Source organism: Bos grunniens, chromosome 20 (assembly GCF_055505025.1).
Source record: "Bos grunniens cultivar Pamir isolate PY7600 chromosome 20, Bosgru_T2T1.0, whole genome shotgun sequence".
Taxonomy (NCBI): domain Eukaryota; kingdom Metazoa; phylum Chordata; class Mammalia; order Artiodactyla; family Bovidae; genus Bos; species Bos grunniens.
Window position 1 is genome coordinate 73,239,510 of NC_141184.1, and position 18,445 is coordinate 73,257,954.

The 18,445-nt window shown below is 57.2% G+C and overlaps 3 pseudogenes; all 3 read right to left on the minus strand.

Moving 5' to 3' along the window:
- Positions 1-307: 307 nt before the first annotated feature.
- LOC147350792 (5S ribosomal RNA) lies at positions 308-427 on the minus strand (annotated as a pseudogene).
- A 3,444-nt stretch (positions 428-3,871) lies between these two features.
- On the minus strand, positions 3,872-3,991 carry LOC147350793 (5S ribosomal RNA; annotated as a pseudogene).
- A 7,000-nt stretch (positions 3,992-10,991) lies between these two features.
- LOC147350794 (5S ribosomal RNA) lies at positions 10,992-11,111 on the minus strand (annotated as a pseudogene).
- Positions 11,112-18,445: the final 7,334 nt, after the last annotated feature.

The following is an 18,445-nucleotide window of genomic DNA, read 5'->3' on the forward strand; positions in this document are numbered from 1 at the left end:
ATCGCCTCGAGGCAGGGGGTGGGGCGGGGGCCGGGGCTCTGGCTGGAGTCGGTGCAAGCCCCGGGATTGCCTGAGGCAAGCCAAAGGAGCCCCAGGTGGAGACGGGACTGCCGGTCGTCGGGTGTCCTGGAAGCCGAATGCGAATGCGGAGGGGCTCGCGGGCCGCGCGGAGGCAACCCAGGTCTGCAGCGGGAGTCGGGGCCCCGGCCACCCGCTCCCCGCGGCCCGGGAGGGGCTGGGGCTGCGGGGGGGATCCAAGAATCGGGACGCGCGGCGGGGGCTAAAGGACCTCTTCTGGTAGGCAAAAAGCCTCGAGCACCCGGGATTCCCAGGTGGTCTCCCATCCAAGATACTAACCAGGCCCGACCCTGCTTAGCTTCCGAGATCAGACGAGATCGGGCGCCTTCAGGCTGATACGGCCTGAGACGGTGGCGCTTGGCTCGGGGCGCCCTAAGAGCCTTGCGCTTCGCCTCCCTTTCGCTCTGCCCTGCAGGTCGGGCCAACGGGCCGCACCTCTCGTCGCGGGGCATGCTGTACTTGAGCCGCACGACCCGCGACCGGACTCCAGCCTGCTGACGCCGGCCCGCCCCCCCCCCCACCCCCCGAACACCGCCAACACCAGACCAGCAAGCGCCTGGCCGGGCCCGGGGGCCCGAGGGGCTTCCAGGACCCCCCATTGACCGGGAGGTCGTGCGTGCGTGCGTGCGCGCGGGGCCTGGGGGCTGGGCTGAGGGGTGCGGAGGTCTCGGCGCCCTCCCACCCGCGGCCACTCCAGACCCGGCCGCGCTCGCTGAGCCGGGCCTCCCCCCGATCCCATTCGCTGCTCAGGCCCGCGCGGCCCCGGAGGTGTCGGTCTTCGGCGCCCGCCGCCTCCCAACCCCCGGGGCCCAGGGGCCTCTGAACCTCCTGCGGGCCTAGACGCAGCGAAACTTGAGCGCCCAACTTGCCCGGCACCTGTCCGGTGCCCAAACCCACCAGAAGCCAGGGAGGCGCGGTCGACCGGAGCGCCTCAGCCCCTCCCCTTCGCACTACCGAGGCCCCCCCTTTGCCCCCACGCCAAGCCCTCGACCTTCCTGAGAGAGCAGACGAGCCACAGGCAGGCACACAGACAGACACACAGACACTCGCACGCACCCACGCCAAGGGAGACAGCTGGCCTGCGCAAGCTCCTCAGCCAGAGCCAGAGCGCCTGGGAGAGGCCGGGGCCAGACGAACGGGCCGGCGGCTGGCTGTCAGGAGATACAGAGGCAGAAATACATGAAGATTCCGAGACAGACTCCAAGACGGCAAGAGGAGATACACACACACACACACACACACACACACACACACACACACACACTTGAGTGTGGTCTTTGGAAATACTTGTGTTCGTAGTTGCTGGGTTGAGCCCAACTTTAATACAACCCATGGACTGCGGCCCATCAGGCTCCTCTGTCCGTGGCATTTCCCAGGCGAGGATACTGGGAGTGGGTTGCCATTTCCTTCTCCGGCGGGATCTTCCCGACCCAGGGATCAAACCCCAGTCTCCTGCGCGCGGATGCCTTGCCATCTGAACCAGGACATTGCTAATTCCCTAGGCAAAATACAAAGAATAGAGCTCGTGTTCTACTAAATGGAAAGACGATTTCAAAAACAGAAGCTGTCCTTTGTTGGTATCTTTGAATCTTTATGTAGTTTTCGTTGATTTTTACTGTTAAGGCTAACTGAACAAGGCAAGAGAGAAACCCCAGAATTGAAAAGCAATTGACGGTTTTGAAAGAAACATGTGCAGGCGAAGCTCTCTTCCTTTTTGAGAGATGGTTAAATGCAAAATCTTGATTCAACACATATGACTTTTGTGCACTTTATTTCAAATCTCCATGACAAAACCCTAAGGCGTCCAGGAAGAAAGGAGTAGAGGGGCAGACACAAAGAGCAACCTTTCCCCTTGGTGCCATCGCAACCAGCTGCTTAGTTCCTTCATCTCAAGGACTATCATCTGGGCTTCTCTGGTTTGTCTGATTCTTGTTTCGGGGACCGTTTCTCGTCACAAGGCTGTCAACAGTGGGGGTGGGTGGTGTGTGTGTGTGGGGGGGGGAGGGGGGGAGCCCTTCTTTCCATTCCACATGAGACCCAGTGGACAATCCAGGCCCTGCCCACTGCATTGAGTGTGCAGCAACAATATCAACGGTAATGCCGGTGAACAATGCGTATTCCTGGAATCCACTCCGTTGGCTACTGACTGTGTGTGCTGGTGGTCTGGAACCTAGACCTGGAAGCTTTCTGGATGATTGCAAATGACACCAAAGTCTGAGGACGATGGAAGATCTTCACATTTCTGCAAGAGCCACACACCTCCAGAAGGAACCACAAGACTTGCCTGAAATGGTCAAGGTATAAGTATTGGACTCAACGTTGGAAGGTCTCCACCTTTGCTATGGAAGTCAAACGATCTTTCTTTGAAATGAAAATGGAGCCTACTGAACGTTCACATTCTTCTAGAGCATTTGAAAAGCCCTAACTTGTAGAAATCTGCTGTACGAGTTCCTTGAAAGCAAGACCCTCTATGTATGGATATGTCTTCATGCCTTAGATTGTGCCTCGAATATAGTGTACCCATCAACCCAGGAAAGGAAAGAATTGAATCGCCAAATATACAAAGAGATCAAAAGTGCCGAGCCAAGTGACCCCTTGAGGCTTCCAAGAGCTTTTCTGTCTTTCACACACTAAGTAAATACTGAGCACCTACGATGAGCTAGGAGGCATGTAATAAGTTTCAGGGAATAGAAGGCGGAGAGAAGAAGACACAGAGTTCCTGCTTTCACTGAGACGACTCTAATGATACATCACAGGCAGATCCTTTGAGAACCTATAGAGGGGCCTCTTCCCTCACCACAAAACCTGGGTGTCAGGGAAGGCTTTCCAGAGGCACCATTTCGTTGAGGTCCATAGGTTGAACCTAGGTAAACCAGGGTTGAGATGCAGGAAGAATTTCAGGCAGGGAAAATAGCATCTTGGAAGGCTATGTGACCAGGGAAACTTAGGACATTCAAGAAACGAAAAATGCCCTATGGGATGGAAGCCAAAGAGTGCAGAGGGCATTCCAGGCAAAAGACATCAGAGAAGAACGTGAGGAGCAAGCCTGAAGGGAAGTGGTCGTATCTTCAATATGCTGGGAAAATACGAGAGCCGTTGGAGCAGGGAGGTGACAGCATTGCATCTGCATTTCCAAAAGGTCATCTTGCTCCACGTCACTAATGATTGGAGAGGCTCAACTCCAAACTCCAAGGAGGGACCACTTCACATGAGTCCGACTGGGCCTCACTGCGATGTCTGTCAATAACCGATGCTGGAGAAGATGTGGAGCAAAGGGAACTCTCCTCCACGGTGAGTAGGAATGGGCGTGGGTAGAGCCGGTATGGAAAAGAATATGGAGGTTCCCGAAGGAACTAAAAGTGGAAGTAGCCTATGGTCCAGCAGTCCGACTCCCAGGCATAGATCCACCCACGGTATAAGTGAACAAGATAGATGCCCCGTTTGGGCACATCTATCTGTGCGTGCGCGCGCACATGCGCATGCGCGATCGCCTCGAGGCAGGGGGTGGGGCGGGGGCCGGGGCTCTGGCTGGAGTCGGTGCAAGCCCCGGGATCGCCTGAGGCAAGCCAAAGGAGCCCCAGGTGGAGACGGGACTGCCGGTCGTCGGGTGTCCTGGAAGCCGAATGCGAATGCGGAGGGGCTCGCGGGCCGCGCGGAGGCAACCCAGGTCTGCAGCGGGAGTCGGGGCCCCGGCCACCCGCTCCCCGCGGCCCGGGAGGGGCTGGGGCTGCGGGGGGGATCCAAGAATCGGGACGCGCGGCGGGGGCTAAAGGACCTCTTCTGGTAGGCAAAAAGCCTCGAGCACCCGGGATTCCCAGGTGGTCTCCCATCCAAGATACTAACCAGGCCCGACCCTGCTTAGCTTCCGAGATCAGACGAGATCGGGCGCCTTCAGGCTGATACGGCCTGAGACGGTGGCGCTTGGCTCGGGGCGCCCTAAGAGCCTTGCGCTTCGCCTCCCTTTCGCTCTGCCCTGCAGGTCGGGCCAACGGGCCGCACCTCTCGTCGCGGGGCATGCTGTACTTGAGCCGCACGACCCGCGACCGGACTCCAGCCTGCTGACGCCGGCCCGCCCCCCCCCCCACCCCCCGAACACCGCCAACACCAGACCAGCAAGCGCCTGGCCGGGCCCGGGGGCCCGAGGGGCTTCCAGGACCCCCCATTGACCGGGAGGTCGTGCGTGCGTGCGTGCGCGCGGGGCCTGGGGGCTGGGCTGAGGGGTGCGGAGGTCTCGGCGCCCTCCCACCCGCGGCCACTCCAGACCCGGCCGCGCTCGCTGAGCCGGGCCTCCCCCCGATCCCATTCGCTGCTCAGGCCCGCGCGGCCCCGGAGGTGTCGGTCTTCGGCGCCCGCCGCCTCCCAACCCCCGGGGCCCAGGGGCCTCTGAACCTCCTGCGGGCCTAGACGCAGCGAAACTTGAGCGCCCAACTTGCCCGGCACCTGTCCGGTGCCCAAACCCACCAGAAGCCAGGGAGGCGCGGTCGACCGGAGCGCCTCAGCCCCTCCCCTTCGCACTACCGAGGCCCCCCCTTTGCCCCCACGCCAAGCCCTCGACCTTCCTGAGAGAGCAGACGAGCCACAGGCAGGCACACAGACAGACACACAGACACTCGCACGCACCCACGCCAAGGGAGACAGCTGGCCTGCGCAAGCTCCTCAGCCAGAGCCAGAGCGCCTGGGAGAGGCCGGGGCCAGACGAACGGGCCGGCGGCTGGCTGTCAGGAGATACAGAGGCAGAAATACATGAAGATTCCGAGACAGACTCCAAGACGGCAAGAGGAGATACACACACACACACACACACACACACACACACACACACACTTGAGTGTGGTCTTTGGAAATACTTGTGTTCGTAGTTGCTGGGTTGAGCCCAACTTTAATACAACCCATGGACTGCGGCCCATCAGGCTCCTCTGTCCGTGGCATTTCCCAGGCGAGGATACTGGGAGTGGGTTGCCATTTCCTTCTCCGGCGGGATCTTCCCGACCCAGGGATCAAACCCCAGTCTCCTGCGCGCGGATGCCTTGCCATCTGAACCAGGACATTGCTAATTCCCTAGGCAAAATACAAAGAATAGAGCTCGTGTTCTACTAAATGGAAAGACGATTTCAAAAACAGAAGCTGTCCTTTGTTGGTATCTTTGAATCTTTATGTAGTTTTCGTTGATTTTTACTGTTAAGGCTAACTGAACAAGGCAAGAGAGAAACCCCAGAATTGAAAAGCAATTGACGGTTTTGAAAGAAACATGTGCAGGCGAAGCTCTCTTCCTTTTTGAGAGATGGTTAAATGCAAAATCTTGATTCAACACATATGACTTTTGTGCACTTTATTTCAAATCTCCATGACAAAACCCTAAGGCGTCCAGGAAGAAAGGAGTAGAGGGGCAGACACAAAGAGCAACCTTTCCCCTTGGTGCCATCGCAACCAGCTGCTTAGTTCCTTCATCTCAAGGACTATCATCTGGGCTTCTCTGGTTTGTCTGATTCTTGTTTCGGGGACCGTTTCTCGTCACAAGGCTGTCAACAGTGGGGGTGGGTGGTGTGTGTGTGTGGGGGGGGGAGGGGGGGAGCCCTTCTTTCCATTCCACATGAGACCCAGTGGACAATCCAGGCCCTGCCCACTGCATTGAGTGTGCAGCAACAATATCAACGGTAATGCCGGTGAACAATGCGTATTCCTGGAATCCACTCCGTTGGCTACTGACTGTGTGTGCTGGTGGTCTGGAACCTAGACCTGGAAGCTTTCTGGATGATTGCAAATGACACCAAAGTCTGAGGACGATGGAAGATCTTCACATTTCTGCAAGAGCCACACACCTCCAGAAGGAACCACAAGACTTGCCTGAAATGGTCAAGGTATAAGTATTGGACTCAACGTTGGAAGGTCTCCACCTTTGCTATGGAAGTCAAACGATCTTTCTTTGAAATGAAAATGGAGCCTACTGAACGTTCACATTCTTCTAGAGCATTTGAAAAGCCCTAACTTGTAGAAATCTGCTGTACGAGTTCCTTGAAAGCAAGACCCTCTATGTATGGATATGTCTTCATGCCTTAGATTGTGCCTCGAATATAGTGTACCCATCAACCCAGGAAAGGAAAGAATTGAATCGCCAAATATACAAAGAGATCAAAAGTGCCGAGCCAAGTGACCCCTTGAGGCTTCCAAGAGCTTTTCTGTCTTTCACACACTAAGTAAATACTGAGCACCTACGATGAGCTAGGAGGCATGTAATAAGTTTCAGGGAATAGAAGGCGGAGAGAAGAAGACACAGAGTTCCTGCTTTCACTGAGACGACTCTAATGATACATCACAGGCAGATCCTTTGAGAACCTATAGAGGGGCCTCTTCCCTCACCACAAAACCTGGGTGTCAGGGAAGGCTTTCCAGAGGCACCATTTCGTTGAGGTCCATAGGTTGAACCTAGGTAAACCAGGGTTGAGATGCAGGAAGAATTTCAGGCAGGGAAAATAGCATCTTGGAAGGCTATGTGACCAGGGAAACTTAGGACATTCAAGAAACGAAAAATGCCCTATGGGATGGAAGCCAAAGAGTGCAGAGGGCATTCCAGGCAAAAGACATCAGAGAAGAACGTGAGGAGCAAGCCTGAAGGGAAGTGGTCGTATCTTCAATATGCTGGGAAAATACGAGAGCCGTTGGAGCAGGGAGGTGACAGCATTGCATCTGCATTTCCAAAAGGTCATCTTGCTCCACGTCACTAATGATTGGAGAGGCTCAACTCCAAACTCCAAGGAGGGACCACTTCACATGAGTCCGACTGGGCCTCACTGCGATGTCTGTCAATAACCGATGCTGGAGAAGATGTGGAGCAAAGGGAACTCTCCTCCACGGTGAGTAGGAATGGGCGTGGGTAGAGCCGGTATGGAAAAGAATATGGAGGTTCCCGAAGGAACTAAAAGTGGAAGTAGCCTATGGTCCAGCAGTCCGACTCCCAGGCATAGATCCACCCACGGTATAAGTGAACAAGATAGATGCCCCGTTTGGGCACATCTATCTGTGCGTGCGCGCGCACATGCGCATGCGCGATCGCCTCGAGGCAGGGGGTGGGGCGGGGGCCGGGGCTCTGGCTGGAGTCGGTGCAAGCCCCGGGATTGCCTGAGGCAAGCCAAAGGAGCCCCAGGTGGAGACGGGACTGCCGGTCGTCGGGTGTCCTGGAAGCCGAATGCGAATGCGGAGGGGCTCGCGGGCCGCGCGGAGGCAACCCAGGTCTGCAGCGGGAGTCGGGGCCCCGGCCACCCGCTCCCCGCGGCCCGGGAGGGGCTGGGGCTGCGGGGGGGATCCAAGAATCGGGACGCGCGGCGGGGGCTAAAGGACCTCTTCTGGTAGGCAAAAAGCCTCGAGCACCCGGGATTCCCAGGTGGTCTCCCATCCAAGATACTAACCAGGCCCGACCCTGCTTAGCTTCCGAGATCAGACGAGATCGGGCGCCTTCAGGCTGAGACGGTGGCGCTTGGCTCGGGGCGCCCTAAGAGCCTTGCGCTTCGCCTCCCTTTCGCTCTGCCCTGCAGGTCGGGCCAACGGGCCGCACCTCTCGTCGCGGGGCATGCTGTACTTGAGCCGCACGACCCGCGACCGGACTCCAGCCTGCTGACGCCGGCCCGCCCCCCCACCCCCACCCCCCGAACACCGCCAACACCAGACCAGCAAGCGCCTGGCCGGGCCCGGGGGCCCGAGGGGCTTCCAGGACCCCCCATTGACCGGGAGGTCGTGCGTGCGTGCGTGCGCGCGGGGCCTGGGGGCTGGGCTGAGGGGTGCGGAGGTCTCGGCGCCCTCCCACCCGCGGCCACTCCAGACCCGGCCGCGCTCGCTGAGCCGGGCCTCCCCCCGATCCCATTCGCTGCTCAGGCCCGCGCGGCCCCGGAGGTGTCGGTCTTCGGCGCCCGCCGCCTCCCAACCCCCGGGGCCCAGGGGCCTCTGAACCTCCTGCGGGCCTAGACGCAGCGAAACTTGAGCGCCCAACTTGCCCGGCACCTGTCCGGTGCCCAAACCCACCAGAAGCCAGGGAGGCGCGGTCGACCGGAGCGCCTCAGCCCCTCCCCTTCGCACTACCGAGGCCCCCCCTTTGCCCCCACGCCAAGCCCTCGACCTTCCTGAGAGAGCAGACGAGCCACAGGCAGGCACACAGACAGACACACAGACACTCGCACGCACCCACGCCAAGGGAGACAGCTGGCCTGCGCAAGCTCCTCAGCCAGAGCCAGAGCGCCTGGGAGAGGCCGGGGCCAGACGAACGGGCCGGCGGCTGGCTGTCAGGAGATACAGAGGCAGAAATACATGAAGATTCCGAGACAGACTCCAAGACGGCAAGAGGAGATACACACACACACACACACACACACACACACACACACACACACACACACTTGAGTGTGGTCTTTGGAAATACTTGTGTTCGTAGTTGCTGGGTTGAGCCCAACTTTAATACAACCCATGGACTGCGGCCCATCAGGCTCCTCTGTCCGTGGCATTTCCCAGGCGAGGATACTGGGAGTGGGTTGCCATTTCCTTCTCCGGCGGGATCTTCCCGACCCAGGGATCAAACCCCAGTCTCCTGCGCGCGGATGCCTTGCCATCTGAACCAGGACATTGCTAATTCCCTAGGCAAAATACAAAGAATAGAGCTCGTGTTCTACTAAATGGAAAGACGATTTCAAAAACAGAAGCTGTCCTTTGTTGGTATCTTTGAATCTTTATGTAGTTTTCGTTGATTTTTACTGTTAAGGCTAACTGAACAAGGCAAGAGAGAAACCCCAGAATTGAAAAGCAATTGACGGTTTTGAAAGAAACATGTGCAGGCGAAGCTCTCTTCCTTTTTGAGAGATGGTTAAATGCAAAATCTTGATTCAACACATATGACTTTTGTGCACTTTATTTCAAATCTCCATGACAAAACCCTAAGGCGTCCAGGAAGAAAGGAGTAGAGGGGCAGACACAAAGAGCAACCTTTCCCCTTGGTGCCATCGCAACCAGCTGCTTAGTTCCTTCATCTCAAGGACTATCATCTGGGCTTCTCTGGTTTGTCTGATTCTTGTTTCGGGGACCGTTTCTCGTCACAAGGCTGTCAACAGTGGGGGTGGGTGGTGTGTGTGTGTGGGGGGGGGAGGGGGGGAGCCCTTCTTTCCATTCCACATGAGACCCAGTGGACAATCCAGGCCCTGCCCACTGCATTGAGTGTGCAGCAACAATATCAACGGTAATGCCGGTGAACAATGCGTATTCCTGGAATCCACTCCGTTGGCTACTGACTGTGTGTGCTGGTGGTCTGGAACCTAGACCTGGAAGCTTTCTGGATGATTGCAAATGACACCAAAGTCTGAGGACGATGGAAGATCTTCACATTTCTGCAAGAGCCACACACCTCCAGAAGGAACCACAAGACTTGCCTGAAATGGTCAAGGTATAAGTATTGGACTCAACGTTGGAAGGTCTCCACCTTTGCTATGGAAGTCAAACGATCTTTCTTTGAAATGAAAATGGAGCCTACTGAACGTTCACATTCTTCTAGAGCATTTGAAAAGCCCTAACTTGTAGAAATCTGCTGTACGAGTTCCTTGAAAGCAAGACCCTCTATGTATGGATATGTCTTCATGCCTTAGATTGTGCCTCGAATATAGTGTACCCATCAACCCAGGAAAGGAAAGAATTGAATCGCCAAATATACAAAGAGATCAAAAGTGCCGAGCCAAGTGACCCCTTGAGGCTTCCAAGAGCTTTTCTGTCTTTCACACACTAAGTAAATACTGAGCACCTACGATGAGCTAGGAGGCATGTAATAAGTTTCAGGGAATAGAAGGCGGAGAGAAGAAGACACAGAGTTCCTGCTTTCACTGAGACGACTCTAATGATACATCACAGGCAGATCCTTTGAGAACCTATAGAGGGGCCTCTTCCCTCACCACAAAACCTGGGTGTCAGGGAAGGCTTTCCAGAGGCACCATTTCGTTGAGGTCCATAGGTTGAACCTAGGTAAACCAGGGTTGAGATGCAGGAAGAATTTCAGGCAGGGAAAATAGCATCTTGGAAGGCTATGTGACCAGGGAAACTTAGGACATTCAAGAAACGAAAAATGCCCTATGGGATGGAAGCCAAAGAGTGCAGAGGGCATTCCAGGCAAAAGACATCAGAGAAGAACGTGAGGAGCAAGCCTGAAGGGAAGTGGTCGTATCTTCAATATGCTGGGAAAATACGAGAGCCGTTGGAGCAGGGAGGTGACAGCATTGCATCTGCATTTCCAAAAGGTCATCTTGCTCCACGTCACTAATGATTGGAGAGGCTCAACTCCAAACTCCAAGGAGGGACCACTTCACATGAGTCCGACTGGGCCTCACTGCGATGTCTGTCAATAACCGATGCTGGAGAAGATGTGGAGCAAAGGGAACTCTCCTCCACGGTGAGTAGGAATGGGCGTGGGTAGAGCCGGTATGGAAAAGAATATGGAGGTTCCCGAAGGAACTAAAAGTGGAAGTAGCCTATGGTCCAGCAGTCCGACTCCCAGGCATAGATCCACCCACGGTATAAGTGAACAAGATAGATGCCCCGTTTGGGCACATCTATCTGTGCGTGCGCGCGCACATGCGCATGCGCGATCGCCTCGAGGCAGGGGGTGGGGCGGGGGCCGGGGCTCTGGCTGGAGTCGGTGCAAGCCCCGGGATCGCCTGAGGCAAGCCAAAGGAGCCCCAGGTGGAGACGGGACTGCCGGTCGTCGGGTGTCCTGGAAGCCGAATGCGAATGCGGAGGGGCTCGCGGGCCGCGCGGAGGCAACCCAGGTCTGCAGCGGGAGTCGGGGCCCCGGCCACCCGCTCCCCGCGGCCCGGGAGGGGCTGGGGCTGCGGGGGGGATCCAAGAATCGGGACGCGCGGCGGGGGCTAAAGGACCTCTTCTGGTAGGCAAAAAGCCTCGAGCACCCGGGATTCCCAGGTGGTCTCCCATCCAAGATACTAACCAGGCCCGACCCTGCTTAGCTTCCGAGATCAGACGAGATCGGGCGCCTTCAGGCTGATACGGCCTGAGACGGTGGCGCTTGGCTCGGGGCGCCCTAAGAGCCTTGCGCTTCGCCTCCCTTTCGCTCTGCCCTGCAGGTCGGGCCAACGGGCCGCACCTCTCGTCGCGGGGCATGCTGTACTTGAGCCGCACGACCCGCGACCGGACTCCAGCCTGCTGACGCCGGCCCGCCCCCCCCCCCCACCCCCCGAACACCGCCAACACCAGACCAGCAAGCGCCTGGCCGGGCCCGGGGGCCCGAGGGGCTTCCAGGACCCCCCATTGACCGGGAGGTCGTGCGTGCGTGCGTGCGCGCGGGGCCTGGGGGCTGGGCTGAGGGGTGCGGAGGTCTCGGCGCCCTCCCACCCGCGGCCACTCCAGACCCGGCCGCGCTCGCTGAGCCGGGCCTCCCCCCGATCCCATTCGCTGCTCAGGCCCGCGCGGCCCCGGAGGTGTCGGTCTTCGGCGCCCGCCGCCTCCCAACCCCCGGGGCCCAGGGGCCTCTGAACCTCCTGCGGGCCTAGACGCAGCGAAACTTGAGCGCCCAACTTGCCCGGCACCTGTCCGGTGCCCAAACCCACCAGAAGCCAGGGAGGCGCGGTCGACCGGAGCGCCTCAGCCCCTCCCCTTCGCACTACCGAGGCCCCCCCTTTGCCCCCACGCCAAGCCCTCGACCTTCCTGAGAGAGCAGACGAGCCACAGGCAGGCACACAGACAGACACACAGACACTCGCACGCACCCACGCCAAGGGAGACAGCTGGCCTGCGCAAGCTCCTCAGCCAGAGCCAGAGCGCCTGGGAGAGGCCGGGGCCAGACGAACGGGCCGGCGGCTGGCTGTCAGGAGATACAGAGGCAGAAATACATGAAGATTCCGAGACAGACTCCAAGACGGCAAGAGGAGATACACACACACACACACACACACACACACACACACACACACACACACTTGAGTGTGGTCTTTGGAAATACTTGTGTTCGTAGTTGCTGGGTTGAGCCCAACTTTAATACAACCCATGGACTGCGGCCCATCAGGCTCCTCTGTCCGTGGCATTTCCCAGGCGAGGATACTGGGAGTGGGTTGCCATTTCCTTCTCCGGCGGGATCTTCCCGACCCAGGGATCAAACCCCAGTCTCCTGCGCGCGGATGCCTTGCCATCTGAACCAGGACATTGCTAATTCCCTAGGCAAAATACAAAGAATAGAGCTCGTGTTCTACTAAATGGAAAGACGATTTCAAAAACAGAAGCTGTCCTTTGTTGGTATCTTTGAATCTTTATGTAGTTTTCGTTGATTTTTACTGTTAAGGCTAACTGAACAAGGCAAGAGAGAAACCCCAGAATTGAAAAGCAATTGACGGTTTTGAAAGAAACATGTGCAGGCGAAGCTCTCTTCCTTTTTGAGAGATGGTTAAATGCAAAATCTTGATTCAACACATATGACTTTTGTGCACTTTATTTCAAATCTCCATGACAAAACCCTAAGGCGTCCAGGAAGAAAGGAGTAGAGGGGCAGACACAAAGAGCAACCTTTCCCCTTGGTGCCATCGCAACCAGCTGCTTAGTTCCTTCATCTCAAGGACTATCATGTGGGCTTCTCTGGTTTGTCTGATTCTTGTTTCGGGGACCGTTTCTCGTCACAAGGCTGTCAACAGTGGGGGTGGGTGGTGTGTGTGTGGGGGGGGGGGGGGGAGGGGGGGAGCCCTTCTTCCCAGGTGGTCTCCCATCCAAGATACTAACCAGGCCCGACCCTGCTTAGCTTCCGAGATCAGACGAGATCGGGCGCCTTCAGGCTGATACGGCCTGAGACGGTGGCGCTTGGCTCGGGGCGCCCTAAGAGCCTTGCGCTTCGCCTCCCTTTCGCTCTGCCCTGCAGGTCGGGCCAACGGGCCGCACCTCTCGTCGCGGGGCATGCTGTACTTGAGCCGCACGACCCGCGACCGGACTCCAGCCTGCTGACGCCGGCCCGCCCCCCCCCCCCCCCCCCCCGAACACCGCCAACACCAGACCAGCAAGCGCCTGGCCGGGCCCGGGGGCCCGAGGGGCTTCCAGGACCCCCCATTGACCGGGAGGTCGTGCGTGCGTGCGTGCGCGCGGGGCCTGGGGGCTGGGCTGAGGGGTGCGGAGGTCTCGGCGCCCTCCCACCCGCGGCCACTCCAGACCCGGCCGCGCTCGCTGAGCCGGGCCTCTCCCCGATCCCATTCGCTGCTCAGGCCCGCGCGGCCCCGGAGGTGTCGGTCTTCGGCGCCCGCCGCCTCCCAACCCCCGGGGCCCAGGGGCCTCTGAACCTCCTGCGGGCCTAGACGCAGCGAAACTTGAGCGCCCAACTTGCCCGGCACCTGTCCGGTGCCCAAACCCACCAGAAGCCAGGGAGGCGCGGTCGACCGGAGCGCCTCAGCCCCTCCCCTTCGCACTACCGAGGCCCCCCCTTTGCCCCCACGCCAAGCCCTCGACCTTCCTGAGAGAGCAGACGAGCCACAGGCAGGCACACAGACAGACACACAGACACTCGCACGCACCCACGCCAAGGGAGACAGCTGGCCTGCGCAAGCTCCTCAGCCAGAGCCAGAGCGCCTGGGAGAGGCCGGGGCCAGACGAACGGGCCGGCGGCTGGCTGTCAGGAGATACAGAGGCAGAAATACATGAAGATTCCGAGACAGACTCCAAGACGGCAAGAGGAGATACACACACACACACACACACACACACACACACACACACACACACTTGAGTGTGGTCTTTGGAAATACTTGTGTTCGTAGTTGCTGGGTTGAGCCCAACTTTAATACAACCCATGGACTGCGGCCCATCAGGCTCCTCTGTCCGTGGCATTTCCCAGGCGAGGATACTGGGAGTGGGTTGCCATTTCCTTCTCCGGCGGGATCTTCCCGACCCAGGGATCAAACCCCAGTCTCCTGCGCGCGGATGCCTTGCCATCTGAACCAGGACATTGCTAATTCCCTAGGCAAAATACAAAGAATAGAGCTCGTGTTCTACTAAATGGAAAGACGATTTCAAAAACAGAAGCTGTCCTTTGTTGGTATCTTTGAATCTTTATGTAGTTTTCGTTGATTTTTACTGTTAAGGCTAACTGAACAAGGCAAGAGAGAAACCCCAGAATTGAAAAGCAATTGACGGTTTTGAAAGAAACATGTGCAGGCGAAGCTCTCTTCCTTTTTGAGAGATGGTTAAATGCAAAATCTTGATTCAACACATATGACTTTTGTGCACTTTATTTCAAATCTCCATGACAAAACCCTAAGGCGTCCAGGAAGAAAGGAGTAGAGGGGCAGACACAAAGAGCAACCTTTCCCCTTGGTGCCATCGCAACCAGCTGCTTAGTTCCTTCATCTCAAGGACTATCATCTGGGCTTCTCTGGTTTGTCTGATTCTTGTTTCGGGGACCGTTTCTCGTCACAAGGCTGTCAACAGTGGGGGTGGGTGGTGTGTGTGTGGGGGGGGGAGGGGGGGAGCCCTTCTTTCCATTCCACATGAGACCCAGTGGACAATCCAGGCCCTGCCCACTGCATTGAGTGTGCAGCAACAATATCAACGGTAATGCCGGTGAACAATGCGTATTCCTGGAATCCACTCCGTTGGCTACTGACTGTGTGTGCTGGTGGTCTGGAACCTAGACCTGGAAGCTTTCTGGATGATTGCAAATGACACCAAAGTCTGAGGACGATGGAAGATCTTCACATTTCTGCAAGAGCCACACACCTCCAGAAGGAACCACAAGACTTGCCTGAAATGGTCAAGGTATAAGTATTGGACTCAACGTTGGAAGGTCTCCACCTTTGCTATGGAAGTCAAACGATCTTTCTTTGAAATGAAAATGGAGCCTACTGAACGTTCACATTCTTCTAGAGCATTTGAAAAGCCCTAACTTGTAGAAATCTGCTGTACGAGTTCCTTGAAAGCAAGACCCTCTATGTATGGATATGTCTTCATGCCTTAGATTGTGCCTCGAATATAGTGTACCCATCAACCCAGGAAAGGAAAGAATTGAATCGCCAAATATACAAAGAGATCAAAAGTGCCGAGCCAAGTGACCCCTTGAGGCTTCCAAGAGCTTTTCTGTCTTTCACACACTAAGTAAATACTGAGCACCTACGATGAGCTAGGAGGCATGTAATAAGTTTCAGGGAATAGAAGGCGGAGAGAAGAAGACACAGAGTTCCTGCTTTCACTGAGACGACTCTAATGATACATCACAGGCAGATCCTTTGAGAACCTATAGAGGGGCCTCTTCCCTCACCACAAAACCTGGGTGTCAGGGAAGGCTTTCCAGAGGCACCATTTCGTTGAGGTCCATAGGTTGAACCTAGGTAAACCAGGGTTGAGATGCAGGAAGAATTTCAGGCAGGGAAAATAGCATCTTGGAAGGCTATGTGACCAGGGAAACTTAGGACATTCAAGAAACGAAAAATGCCCTATGGGATGGAAGCCAAAGAGTGCAGAGGGCATTCCAGGCAAAAGACATCAGAGAAGAACGTGAGGAGCAAGCCTGAAGGGAAGTGGTCGTATCTTCAATATGCTGGGAAAATACGAGAGCCGTTGGAGCAGGGAGGTGACAGCATTGCGTCTGCATTTCCAAAAGGTCATCTTGCTCCACGTCACTAATGATTGGAGAGGCTCAACTCCAAACTCCAAGGAGGGACCACTTCACATGAGTCCGACTGGGCCTCACTGCGATGTCTGTCAATAACCGATGCTGGAGAAGATGTGGAGCAAAGGGAACTCTCCTCCACGGTGAGTAGGAATGGGCGTGGGTAGAGCCGGTATGGAAAAGAATATGGAGGTTCCCGAAGGAACTAAAAGTGGAAGTAGCCTATGGTCCAGCAGTCCGACTCCCAGGCATAGATCCACCCACGGTATAAGTGAACAAGATAGATGCCCCGTTTGGGCACATCTATCTGTGCGTGCGCGCGCACATGCGCATGCGCGATCGCCTCGAGGCAGGGGGTGGGGCGGGGGCCGGGGCTCTGGCTGGAGTCGGTGCAAGCCCCGGGATTGCCTGAGGCAAGCCAAAGGAGCCCCAGGTGGAGACGGGACTGCCGGTCGTCGGGTGTCCTGGAAGCCGAATGCGAATGCGGAGGGGCTCGCGGGCCGCGCGGAGGCAACCCAGGTCTGCAGCGGGAGTCGGGGCCCCGGCCACCCGCTCCCCGCGGCCCGGGAGGGGCTGGGGCTGCGGGGGGGATCCAAGAATCGGGACGCGCGGCGGGGGCTAAAGGACCTCTTCTGGTAGGCAAAAAGCCTCGAGCACCCGGGATTCCCAGGTGGTCTCCCATCCAAGATACTAACCAGGCCCGACCCTGCTTAGCTTCCGAGATCAGACGAGATCGGGCGCCTTCAGGCTGAGACGGTGGCGCTTGGCTCGGGGCGCCCTAAGAGCCTTGCGCTTCGCCTCCCTTTCGCTCTGCCCTGCAGGTCGGGCCAACGGGCCGCACCTCTCGTCGCGGGGCATGCTGTACTTGAGCCGCACGACCCGCGACCGGACTCCAGCCTGCTGACGCCGGCCCGCCCCCCCCCCCCCACCCCCCGAACACCGCCAACACCAGACCAGCAAGCGCCTGGCCGGGCCCGGGGGCCCGAGGGGCTTCCAGGACCCCCCATTGACCGGGAGGTCGTGCGTGCGTGCGTGCGCGCGGGGCCTGGGGGCTGGGCTGAGGGGTGCGGAGGTCTCGGCGCCCTCCCACCCGCGGCCACTCCAGACCCGGCCGCGCTCGCTGAGCCGGGCCTCCCCCCGATCCCATTCGCTGCTCAGGCCCGCGCGGCCCCGGAGGTGTCGGTCTTCGGCGCCCGCCGCCTCCCAACCCCCGGGGCCCAGGGGCCTCTGAACCTCCTGCGGGCCTAGACGCAGCGAAACTTGAGCGCCCAACTTGCCCGGCACCTGTCCGGTGCCCAAACCCACCAGAAGCCAGGGAGGCGCGGTCGACCGGAGCGCCTCAGCCCCTCCCCTTCGCACTACCGAGGCCCCCCCTTTGCCCCCACGCCAAGCCCTCGACCTTCCTGAGAGAGCAGACGAGCCACAGGCAGGCACACAGACAGACACACAGACACTCGCACGCACCCACGCCAAGGGAGACAGCTGGCCTGCGCAAGCTCCTCAGCCAGAGCCAGAGCGCCTGGGAGAGGCCGGGGCCAGACGAACGGGCCGGCGGCTGGCTGTCAGGAGATACAGAGGCAGAAATACATGAAGATTCCGAGACAGACTCCAAGACGGCAAGAGGAGATACACACACACACACACACACACACACACACACACACACACACACTTGAGTGTGGTCTTTGGAAATACTTGTGTTCGTAGTTGCTGGGTTGAGCCCAACTTTAATACAACCCATGGACTGCGGCCCATCAGGCTCCTCTGTCCGTGGCATTTCCCAGGCGAGGATACTGGGAGTGGGTTGCCATTTCCTTCTCCGGCGGGATCTTCCCGACCCAGGGATCAAACCCCAGTCTCCTGCGCGCGGATGCCTTGCCATCTGAACCAGGACATTGCTAATTCCCTAGGCAAAATACAAAGAATAGAGCTCGTGTTCTACTAAATGGAAAGACGATTTCAAAAACAGAAGCTGTCCTTTGTTGGTATCTTTGAATCTTTATGTAGTTTTCGTTGATTTTTACTGTTAAGGCTAACTGAACAAGGCAAGAGAGAAACCCCAGAATTGAAAAGCAATTGACGGTTTTGAAAGAAACATGTGCAGGCGAAGCTCTCTTCCTTTTTGAGAGATGGTTAAATGCAAAATCTTGATTCAACACATATGACTTTTGTGCACTTTATTTCAAATCTCCATGACAAAACCCTAAGGCGTCCAGGAAGAAAGGAGTAGAGGGGCAGACACAAAGAGCAACCTTTCCCCTTGGTGCCATCGCAACCAGCTGCTTAGTTCCTTCATCTCAAGGACTATCATGTGGGCTTCTCTGGTTTGTCTGATTCTTGTTTCGGGGACCGTTTCTCGTCACAAGGCTGTCAACAGTGGGGGTGGGTGGTGTGTGTGTGTGGGGGGGGGAGGGGGGGAGCCCTTCTTTCCATTCCACATGAGACCCAGTGGACAATCCAGGCCCTGCCCACTGCATTGAGTGTGCAGCAACAATATCAACGGTAATGCCGGTGAACAATGCGTATTCCTGGAATCCACTCCGTTGGCTACTGACTGTGTGTGCTGGTGGTCTGGAACCTAGACCTGGAAGCTTTCTGGATGATTGCAAATGACACCAAAGTCTGAGGACGATGGAAGATCTTCACATTTCTGCAAGAGCCACACACCTCCAGAAGGAACCACAAGACTTGCCTGAAATGGTCAAGGTATAAGTATTGGACTCAACGTTGGAAGGTCTCCACCTTTGCTATGGAAGT